At 30.7% G+C, this 12,394-nt stretch overlaps 1 protein-coding gene across 2 annotated transcripts in view; it reads right to left on the reverse strand.

Moving 5' to 3' along the window:
• Nucleotides 1–12,394, reverse strand: part of LOC129920243 (protein obstructor-E) — a 108,947-nt gene that overhangs the window by 65,841 nt on the left and 30,712 nt on the right. The window lies entirely within an intron of this gene.

Raw genomic sequence — 12,394 nt, forward strand, 5'->3', positions numbered from 1 at the left:
AACAACCTATAACCTATTTTATTCCACCTGAAAGCTTATTGCTTCAGCTCAAAATATATATATCAATCATGTCTATTAGACATCTACAAAAACAGCTAGAATTTTTTGAACTCGATCAATTTTCACCAAAAAAGCAAAAAAAAAACATATAATTTTATGTTCTCACGCTATTGAATCATTTTTTTTTAGACAACCTATAAAAAATTGTGTATCATGTAAAAGCTTATAATTTCACCTTTCATATGACGTTTCAATATTATTTCTGCGATGCCTAGAAAAAAAGTTAGATTTTTTTAAAGCCAACCATGTCGAAATTCCAAACTGAGATTACGGTACTTCCCACATTGGTAGCTGTTCATGATCAACAGATCTCCACAGGTGTTTTGAGGTATTTCGCAAGTTTTTTAATTTAACAATGTGTAGCTTGTAGTTAATGTACAGTTATGTGTGATATACCAAATGAAAGGTAACATCATCAGGATGCTCAATAAAGTTAAATCAAATTTTTATTTGCTTTAGATCAAAAGATAGAACCTGTTGAATAATAAAACTTTATTTTACCGTTATCTCAAAATTGTAATAACAAAATTGATTGATACAGTCCTGTCTATTATCTATCTACAATATAAATTTCATTTATTTATCTGTTGAAGAAAAAAAGATAAAAATAAAAAAACGGTTAAAAAAGGTAAAAAAAAACTTGGGACAAAAAAACTTGTTTTTCCTGTTAATCGGTCAAAAACCATTTTGAAATACCAATTTTTTGCACATGTATGCGCACAGTCTAAGACTACATGTTCTATAAGCTTGAGATTTTTTGAATGCTACAAAAAAATTTAAAAAATAAAATCTCACCCAAAAATACCCCAAAATAAGTAGGTGTTTTTCAAAAATTCATATTTCGAAATGCAGACTTAAAAAAAAAAATCCGTATCAGACCCCTAACTTTTTTTTAATTATCTTTCGAATGACGTTTTTCAAATTGTAAAAAAAATTCCCCTATTTATTATCACTACTTTGTCAAAGGTCTACCTCATGTTTTAGTTTTAGAAAACCATTTATTACTAAGTTTCGAATTTTTTTAGAATTTTTTCAATACCATTGTCAGTCTTGCAATAAAGATAGCCAATTTTTTGAAATTTTGTTTTACCCCTATTTACCCTATTAAAAGATGGAATTTTTTAAAATCCTTCAAATGTATTTAACTTTAGGTTATTATCTTTCTTTAAAAATCTTTAAAAAAAGCAAAATTTTCTTAATAAAAATATAGTTGGCAACCCTTTTACTAACCATCAATCCATCGAGTTTGTAAGTTAACAATTGTATTCTAACAGACGTCATTCCGGCAATGATAACAGAACAAAAAACTCCCAAAAAAAAAAACTGCACCTTTAGCATCAAACTAATTTATCCTTTGTTCTCTTAGTATGAGTAATTGTTTGTTTTGTTCATATTCATTCATAGACAAATCCTGCAGGCTAGAATACAAAAAAAAAAAAAAAAAACATTCAAAGTAAAGTAGTAAAAAAAATAAATACTACCACACTTTTTCAAACTTTTTCTGCGTCAGATTGTATATTTACTCATATCTCCTCAACTCGGTTCAACTCAACTCGACTCTCTAAAAAAACCATCAAATGTCTGCTTAAAAACAAAAACAATTATAAAACCTTAATGTAGGTAACTTTGCGTTTCAGTGATTCAAAAGTTGTTCCGGCGGCGGGCGTCCCCGATCCGATACTATACTGTAGGTACTATAAAGTACATCCTCCTCGTCGTAATTTTCTTTCTATCATTTTTTTTTTCGCGGTTTGCCTTTATCCGCACCAATTTCGCATCATGCTGTACTGGTTCCAGCAAATATTTGCACATTTCGTGGTAGAATTCTAGAACGGTTTTCTATCTGGAGTGAGAGCCATAGGAACGGGGGGTATTGTTGTTGTTGTTGTTGTACCAAGTATTCACATTATGTTGAACGTTGGTTAACCATGCGGGGAATTGAAGTTAAACTCAAATAATAGAAACACTGTTTTTGAAATACAAAAAAAAAAAAGAACATCCTGCAATATTCTATATTCTATACCTATTTTCTCTACTAACTGATGGTGTTGTTGTAAGTTGGTAATATGGGCGATATGGGATGCGGGAAAATGTATAGGAACATACAGGATAAAATGCGGTGTGGTGATGTTGCATAAGAATAGCGCGCTAGCTGTTTTTAAGGAATACTCAACTCACACACAAATATGCTTGTTTTAAAAAGTAGGTTTGTGGTTTTGGTGTTTTGTGTGACAGATATTTTATAGAAATAAGGAGCATACGATTCGGATGCATATGGCGGATTGGTTGTTACTCGTATAAAATGGTATTGTTATTCGAGGACTATATAGGTTTTTTTGTAGGCAAATTCAAATAGGAAATTTATTAATAAGAAGACATTAAGCAAAAACTTTGTGGTTAAATAGAAATACACTCTGATATTTTTGTTCAAATCAAATGAACTGCGAAAACCATAAGTTATGCGTAACTGAAAAATAAAGTCAAGGCATTTAATGCTTCGATGGAGATTTTTGTTTTATTCGTATGTGGTTTCATTACTGACAGGCAAATACATTATGCTAAGAACGTTAACCCTCTACTGCATGAATTATGATCGAAGTGATATACAATTTTTTTTTACAATTTTTCAGCTTTATTAGGGGTTGAAAAAAGGTATTACACAAAATTTTTTATTTTTTCACATATATTTAAATTTTTGGAAACATAAAACATATATGGGTTAGTATGCAGCAAGGTGATTTCCAGCAAAAAATTAATAACCCATATATGGTTAAGTATGCATTCAAGGTATGTTTTGTAAAGTATGTTTTTACTACAATAGACTTTTCTTATCCATGGAATTTATTCAAACTCTTTCTTATATCATTGTAGCAGAAGAACACATTCCATTTTCTACACATTGTGTACGTCTTCAGTCCGCAAATTTGACATACCTATTGGCGTTTTTTTTTTTTGCCATTCAGGGATATGGTCGATGTTTCCAGTTGGAACTGAATTCAACGACTTTTGCCCTTGGTTGTTGTGAGTGAATTGAAGTTTCGGGATAAGATGGGGATGGACTTCCGCGACTTGTATAACCCCCTCCCCTTTGTTTTGTTCCATCTCTGCTTTGATCAACGGCCAAAGTTGAAGGTCGTCCTATTTTTTCGTGACATTGTAGGTTTTAAAGATTTGCATATAAGTGCTCGGAGATGGCTTGTTTGATGTTAAAAAGAGCCAGAATCTGAAGCTTGAAGATCATCACTTCTTTTTTCTATAGAAGTCTTCGAATTCATTTTACAAAAAAAATAAAAATCGTATAGTCCATTGAAATGTTACAACATTTTGACCGAACCTTGCATTTTGGGTAGGACAAGATTTTTTTATTTTGATGTGTAGAGCAGGTTAATGTGAGTTTTCGGGGTTAAAAGCCCCTCCATTTGGCCGCCATCTTGGAAAAAGTGATGAAAACAGTTTTTTACCGATATCTTGCGAACCGTATGTCACACAAAAAAATTGTTTTTAAATGTTATCAATGAAAAAAGTTCCTTGTTTAAGTCTGAATGTTTAAAAAATAATTGATGAATGGTTAATGTTGCATAAATTAGGTTATCAACAAGTCCAGCCACGTAAAAACAGAAAATAAAGAGGTTTTCTCTAGAAAAAAGTAGTTTTGGTTTTTTGTTAATTTCTCGAAATTGACAAGATATTTTTGAATTTGGTTTTCTATTTTCGTTTAAAAATAAATAAGAAAATCGAATTTTAAAAACTAAATTAGTACTTAATTACATACAAATTTAAAAAAAAAAAAATAGTTTGAATTTTTTTTCTAATTTTGTTTTCCAAATTTTTTATTTTAAAAATCAATTTTTCAAAAACTGTGCCATTAAATGGCTTTGTTTAAAATTTTTGTAGAAGACTAGAGTTTTGGCTTTACAAAAAAGTTAGCACGTTATTGTAGGTCTAACCGTTGATTTTTGATAATTTTTTTTCCAAATTAAGTCAATTTTTTTTAAATTGCCCCTCCCCGATAAACGGAGGGGAATAAACCCCAATCTCGTACGATTTTTTTCTTGCCTCGACCCAACCTAAACGCTCTAGCACACATTGGGGGCACATTTGGGACACGTTCGGGACTCGTTTGGGACACATTCAGGACACGGTTGGGGCACGTTCAGTCCCTAAAAGTTTTTTTTTTTCTTGTGTAAGCCCTATATTAGACCAGTGCCAATAAATTTTGAAAATAAAATAAAAAAATTATTAGCAGCATATGGGTGGTGGGAAAATTTAGGATAAATGGTATATGAAAGGGGAAAAATAAATTACCCACAAAAAAATTGGGGGAAAGGGGGTGGGTGGGCGAAAAAGTGGGGTGGGTGTCAAAAAACATGGTTTTTTACGATTTCTGTCAAAATTAGACGTCCTATCGAAAAAAGTCAAATGCAAAAGTTGTAGGTAGTATAAATGTCTACAACTTTTACTCAAACAATTTTTTTCTATAACCTCAAAAATATTGAAAAAAATGCAAAAATACGATTTTTTTATTTTTTCTTTTTATCTTTTACAAAAATAGTTGGATTTTAACAAACTTGTTTAAAAATTACTTTGTTATGTTTTCTCTCTATTAAAAACTTTTTGACTAGTGAAATCGAACAGGGCAGAAAAAATCGAATGCCTTGTTCGATTTCACTAGTCAAAAAGTTTTTTTTTATAGAAATCAAAGTATATTTTTCTAATGGTTTTTTGTGTGGTGAGCTCGAATCTGAAGTCAGAAAAACTCTATCACATCAAGTTTTTGACATATTACCATGCCAAAAATCAGAAAAATAGTGTTTGGGACGTTCAAAATTCAATATCTCAAAAACTTTGCACGTTAGAGGTATTCTAGTGCTTGATTCAAATTAAAAAGATCAATGACCATAAGAAAAGTATAATTTGGTTTCTATGGAAAATTATTTCTCGCCAATTTACGGAAAAATCAATCTTAAAAATCGTTTTTTTTTGTTTTTTTTTTTTTCAATTTTTCTCAATATTTTCTAAAACAAAAGTATAGTTTTTTCACACAATCGTTAAAAACGGTTTAAAGCTAAATAATTGCATTCCAAACTTTTCAAAAATCAAAAATAGGCTATTTTTTTCAAATTAAATTCGTCAAAAATCCAAAAATTACCTATTTGCTCAAAAAACATTTTTTATAGAGAGAAAACATAACAAAGTAATTTTTAAACAAATTTTGTTAAAATCCAACTATTTTTGTAAAAGATAAAAATAAAAAATAAAAAAATCGTATTTTTGCATTTTTTTCAATATTTTTGAGGTTAAAGAAAAAAATTGTTTGAGTAAAAGTTGTAGACATTTATACTACCTACAACTTTTCCATTTGACTTTTTTCGATAGGACGTCTAATTTTGACAGAAATCGTAAAAAACCATGTTTTTTGACACCCACCCCACTTTTTCGCCCACCCACCCCCTTTCCCCCAATTTTTTTGTGGGTAATTTATTTTTCCCCTTTCATATACCATTTATCCTAAATTTTCCCACCACCCATATGCTGCTAATAATTTTTTTATTTTCAAAAATTATTGGCACTGGTCTAATATAGGGCTTACACAAGAAAAAAAAAACTTTTAGGGACTGAACGTGCCCCGAACATGACCCGAATGTGTCCCAAACATGCCGAATGTTTCCCGAACGTGTCCCGAGTTTGTCCCGAATGTGTCTAGAGCGTGTCCCGAATGTGTCCCGATTGTGTCCCGAACGTGTCCCGAATGTGTCCCGTATGTGTCCCCAATGTGCCCCGAACATGACCCGAATTTGTCCCAAACATGTCCCGAATGTTTCCCGAGTTTGTCCCGAATGTGTCTAGAACGTGTCCCGAATGTGTCCCGAATTTGTCCCGAACGTGTTATATTCATTCTTTGTTGTTATTCTGATATTTTAAAGTAAACGTTATTTAATCTTTCTGAGAATTCCTCTTCAAAACCATAGAAAATTAACCTAAAAATTGTTACTTTAAAGATTAGCAGCAATTTCATGCAGAAACAAAATTTCTTCAGAGTGATTTCAATCTCATAAAATTCCTGACAAATTTTTATTATTTTTGATTATAAAAAGGATTAGATATAATTTTACAAAAATACAAAAATTGCACAAAAACTTGCAAAACAATTCACAAGTCGCAACGTTTAGTAGTTTTAAAAATTTTCTTATATTTCCTTTCCAAAAAAAATAAGAAAAATAAAAACACTTTTTAGATTGTTTGCTTTAGATTGTTCGCTAAGTTTGTATATACACTTTCAACTCTATGACAATGTGGATCGTAAATTGGAATTAGATTGGGTAAACGAGTAGAGTAAACACCAAACACACACCATGACTGTGTGTGCATTTATGTTTTTTTTAAGGGTGAAATAGCTATGCTCTTCTTATATGCTTTTCTTGGTTCTCTTTCCAAATAACAAAATGACAAAAGCCATAAAATCCTTCGAAGAACATGTCTTTGTGGTTGGGAAAATAGTACAACAAAACTTGAACTTGTCGCCAAATATATTGCCACGTTGGCAGTCTTCCCGATTTATTTAATTTTAAAATGAAATGAAAAGACGCAAAGTCATAAACGCATCGTATAAATATACACGAGTATAATGTAACTCTTACAAATTAGTTTAAACTCATGACTGGGTTTTATGTTAAAGATATTTTACATACAAGACATTTTTTATGACATGGCCTTAGAAAAGTTTGGTTTATATTGACAAGTGGGTTTTATTGCTACAAGCAGGTGTAAATACCAATAAATGTCTCCACAGTTAATTCCCAAATAAACATACCTGTCATCTTTCAAAGAGAGTGTAATTAAAATCCTAAATTCTGTCAAATTTATCGAATTCTAATTGACAGCTGTCAAAAATAACAAACAATAGTCTAACGCTTTGTCTTTGACAAATTGGGTTGTCTTACAAGTTATTTGAAATGGACTGTCAAATCTTTTGTTCTTATGAGTGCAAAAATCAGGCTTTCTCACATTTTTGACAGACTAAGGTTTGTGAGGAAGCACAAACTTTAAAATGCATTCTCTTTTTTAAAGCTTTGCATTCAAAGTAAATTTAATTTTTATTTTTCTCAAAAAGAAGACCTATTGAACTTTTTCACTTTTTGGTGAATTTTATTTATAATTAAAATTCTTTTTACCTTCATACTTGAAAAGAAACTTTAAAACTTGTTAATATATGAAGATAATAAGGGCTACACTCTCTTTTTTTCTAAAAACTTTTCGTTTTAAGTTCTGTTGGTAAGAAAAACTTTGATAAGTTATTTCATGAAAATTAAAACAACTCCATAAGAAAAAAATTAAAAACTTAAAAATTAAATAAATATGAAGGAAAAAAGTAAGTGGTATTAGTGTGTTGCACGAAGTTGCTTGTGTTTAAAACTTTGGATGGAAAACGAGTTGAAGAAATTAAAACCTTTAATGTAAGAACTTTACTACCGGTATTCAAGCGCTAATAACATAATAGACCAATGCCAATAATTTTTTAATTGCGATATAGGTACTATAGGGCAAGTTCAGGATTCGTAAAAAAAAAATTTTAAAAATATTTCAACATTTTTTTTTTCTATTTCTACAAAATGGCATACCAACTTTTTTTTGGAAAAATGTTAGATAATTTTTATAGGGTAGGATGGTATAAGGGTGCGCGGTCGTTAAGAGTGCGCAAAGCGATTTTCTACGATTTGAAAGGGAATATTGGACTGAATGCACTTATTTTTGAAAGATCTAAGTGAGTTCAATATAAGTTCAAGTGACCTCAACTCCAAAAATTTATAAAGCGTTTCGCCCAGGTCACTTGAACTTATATTGAATTATATTCAATCACTCCACTTAAAATAAAAATAATTTTAATAATTTTTATTATTTTTGTTATTTTTTTCTTCGTTATGATCTAAGTGAGTTTTCATGGAAATGTGTTTGTAAACAAAGGTGCTAGTTAAGTTTAAGTTTTTTAGCTCTTTTTTTTTCTAATTTTTCTTGCCAAACAAATAAAATTCTCCGCTAAATAACAAACAATTACAAATTAAATTCTCCGCTAAATAACAAAAAATTACAATAAACAAAGTATGGGATATTTAAAAGTCGAAAAAAAGAAAACATTTGAGGAACACGGAAGATTGGTCATAAAGTGGATTGTGAAATACATATACTCTTCGATTACATGTCTGAACGTGCAAGAGTGCGCACCATGTTAAAGTATAAGAGTGCGCGGGTTATAAGAACAGTAAATGCTATCCAAGGCTTCAAAATAACTGGCATTTGTCCATATACCAGCAAGCAGCAGCTAGAAAAAGCAATTCCTACCAAAAACAAACCAAATACAAGTTTTGCAAAAAACAAGCGAATGGAAGTAGCTAGGAAATGTTGAAATTTTCTCGGAACCATTAATCGAGACTAAATAGAATATTCCTCATGCAAGGAGTGATAGGTCGAAAAATACTGTTTATTTAAAGATATGTAGGCAGTGCGCACTCTTACACAATAGTATGTATAAGAGTGCGCAAATGACCTAACGTGGTATTTTGTTTATAACTTTTGAATTAATACATTTTTGTTACCAGTTTTAAGTTTTTTTCGTTGCTTTGATTATAAGCTGAAAAATATGTATTAAAAAGGTAGTTAAATTCTTTTTGTTACTGTATTACTTGGTGTTTTGTCTAAAGTGCGCACTCTGGTACCACCTTACCCTATATAAAAAATTATTAAAAAAAAAACGGCTCTAACGATTTTCGAAATTTTTTTTCTAAAAATTCCTTTTTATACAAGAAATAAACTGGCATACTTGTTTTTTTTTTGTAAAAGATCATTTAAAATGGTGTTTAATTAATTATAGAAACTGATTTAATTTTTTTTAACTTGAAAATATCAAATTTTAAATTTCCCCTAATTTTCTTGAATAAAAAGCTTTAACATTAAAGTGACTTTAAGCATAAGAGCAAGTACGTGCGACCCCAGTCATGCATTTTATTTTTATATAACCTCAAAAATATTGAGAAAAATAGTTGGATTTTAACAAAACATGGTTGAATATTTTAAATGTTTTTTGAGCAAAAAGTAAATTTTTGGATTTATAACAAATTTAATTTGAAAAAATAGCCCATTTTTCAATAAAAAAAGATAAAAATATAAAAGAAAAAAAAAAACAATAAAAGTGAAAGTTAAGTTGATTTTTGAAAAGTTTGGAATGCAGTCATTTGGAGTAAAACCTTTTATTAAAGGCTATGTAGAAAAACTATACTTTTGTTTTAGAAAATATTGAGAAAAATTTAAAAAAACAAAAAAAATAATTTTAAGATCGATTTTTCCGTAAATGACAGTAATATTGACGAGAAATATTTTTCCATAGAAACCAAATTATAATTTTCTAAGTGCCTTTGACCTTCTTCATTTAAATGTGGTATTAGAATGGATCTAACGTGCAAAGTTTTTGAGATATCGAATTATGAACTTTCAAAAACACTGCTTTTGTGATGTTTTGGCACTGGTCATTTGAACTCGAAATCACTCAAAGTGTATGCTTTTTTAAAATCTGTTATCTAGATTATCACTTTTGCGAGCTTTATTAGTGAAAAAAATAAGACCGAAAAAACAAAAACAAAAAAATGGCTTTCATGACCTGACCTGTCTCACTGGTGGAGATAACAGAAAAATCACCTATGACACTTATATAGACCGATCATCTCTGAATAATATGCTTTTTGATTCATTAAGATAGAACAAAATTCAGCTAAGCTGTATAAATTTAAAAAAAAATCTCTAAAACTTACGGGTATTTTGTATGGGAAATCTTAAAACTCAAATGGCGAGTGCTTAATCTTAATTTTAAGGGCTCAAATTTTTAGGGAATTTATTTTTGGGCATTTCCAATCGAATTTTGAAATGGTATTGACAAAAATCGATGGTCGCCTTTAACAGTATAACAGTACAAACAATCATATCAATGTCTTTTGTTTTATTTAGGTAGAGATTCCTAATATCATCTAAAATTAGAGTAATTTAAATGTCAGGAAATCTACTATTTAGTGTACGAGTATTATAGAGTTTTTCGTGTATTATAGGAGCTAACATACAGAAAAGTATAAAAAAGGATGTTTACTCTTTAAATTTCAAAACTACAGCAGTTTCATCCCATGTAATTTGTTTTGAGTTCTTATTTTTATGCCTCAAAAACTTACCCACAGAGTTCCGTTTAGCAAGTAAGAACTCAAGATATACCCTAAGACTATTATCTTGAGATAGCCGTTAAGCGTAAAAAGGCAACAGAAAAAAAAAGAAAGGAAAGAAAATCCCGAAATTTTTTCCACTGTCCTGCTAAGAAATATACAGACCATCAAAAAAAAAAAAAAAACGCAAATCCCTTTATGCACGGTTATTTCTTTTAAAAAAGATTCTTCTGTGTTTTTAGTTTATATTTAACTAAAGAGCGGCAAAAAGTATACAAGAGTTGAAAGTTGTTACAGGAAAACTTTTGCTACTTTTTTTTTTTTATTATTAGCTATAAAATGTAAACAATTTTTGAAACTTATTCACATTCATACTCACGCGCGTGTACACACAAAAGCATAGGTACCCCCCAGCAAATTTCCCAAGCATCATTTCCACAAGTATAGTAGTAAAGTAACCAAACAAAATATTTATAACTCACACATACACACAGAAAAAAAAAACTATACAAGAGAAGCCCTATCCAACACCATTGAAGGTGTCTCATTCATATTTGAAAATTTAAGTTTTGTGTGCCATTGCAGTAGCGCGAGTTATGGAAAATGTCTGCTGGTCTTTTCGCATCCGGTTACTTTGCTGTGTGCGGTGTGCTCTTTCCGTTTTATTTTTTCGCAGCAGTAGATTTTTTTTTTGTGTTGAAAAAATATAATTTTACACGATGGCAAAATGGGTAACAAAGGCAAGGGAACCATTCCTGGATGTAACCAGCACACAGCACAAAAAGATAGAAAAGGGCCATGGTACTGTTATACACTATAGCGAATCCTTAATTATCATCTTCCCATTTTTCTGCCAAAAAGGGCTTGAATTAAACGTTTAGACGAATGCTTGTCTTTTTTGTGTTTTAACATGGCCAAGTGCTGTAGAAGCGCGGATGTGGTTGGGTTGGGTCGGTCGTTCATTCCCAAAGGGGAGAAGATGAATGTGTGCTCTATAGAGTTGACGTGGTTGGAAGATTTTGCCGCGAAAACTTAATTCACAGCTAATTAAGTTTTCCAACGATGAGACGATGACGATGTCGACAACGACGACTACTACACAACGAGTGAAGTGGTTCGTTATAGAGAGTCCAACATTCAAACATCAACATTGTGCACACGAAATGGCAATAGAACTAATTCCAGGACGACGACGAATTCAGGAGAGACAAAACCTAACCAGCTTATTTTCTGCTGACGGTTTCTGGCTTATGACGTTTCGTGAAATAGTTTTTTCTCTCATTCCCCCCTACTGCTTTTATAACTGTACGAATGAACGTAGGACAAAAATTTGCTGTGTCAGGTAGAAATATTGGACGGGGGTCCCTTGCTTTGGTATTTGTCTGGGCGGACTACGATGAGATGACATAATTTCCATAGTAATCAGGCATAGCTGGAAGAGGATATTTCTTTTTAAAATTTCATTTTTTTTTTGCTCGCACTTACAAAAAAAAAGAAATAAATAAAACAGGTAGGAAGAAGGTAGGTTGGTAGTTATTGCATTTGTGAAAATATTCCATTTCGAGATAGAGATTATAATAAATTTTACATTGTTCTTCATTCTTTCGTAATATTTTTTTGTGCACAAAAACCACACACCACATACATTTTTTAAAACATCACTTAAGAACATAAGCTGGTTTAATGCCATATGGAAAATATCCAAGTTGGATGCTAATAAAGGCTACCATGCACGGATCTGTATAACTTATCCCATTGACAGTAGGAACTAGGGTAATTACCCGTGGGAAAATTAATGCTGATCTCTATAAATCACTTGATGGTAGGTTCCTACTATAAAAGAATAAGTATTATATTCAGTTCAATTTCTCCTTGCTTTTATTATGTAGATCGCAGAGCGATTTGGTAGACGTTCAATGTTTTTTATAACAGTATAACAGTATAATTAATCTTGTATTTCTTTCACTTTCTACTTTTATATAGATATTGGAATTTAATTAAATATTATACTCTGTAATGATCCACCACAGCAGTCTTAAGTACAATAGATGGTGGAATCTATACGAATTATAACAGTTTCCATGAAGTTATACAATATGGAAATTATAGATGTTGGATGCTAATTAAGACCATATTTC

The sequence above is a fragment of the Episyrphus balteatus genome, chromosome 4, assembly GCF_945859705.1.
Source record: "Episyrphus balteatus chromosome 4, idEpiBalt1.1, whole genome shotgun sequence".
Taxonomy (NCBI): domain Eukaryota; kingdom Metazoa; phylum Arthropoda; class Insecta; order Diptera; family Syrphidae; genus Episyrphus; species Episyrphus balteatus.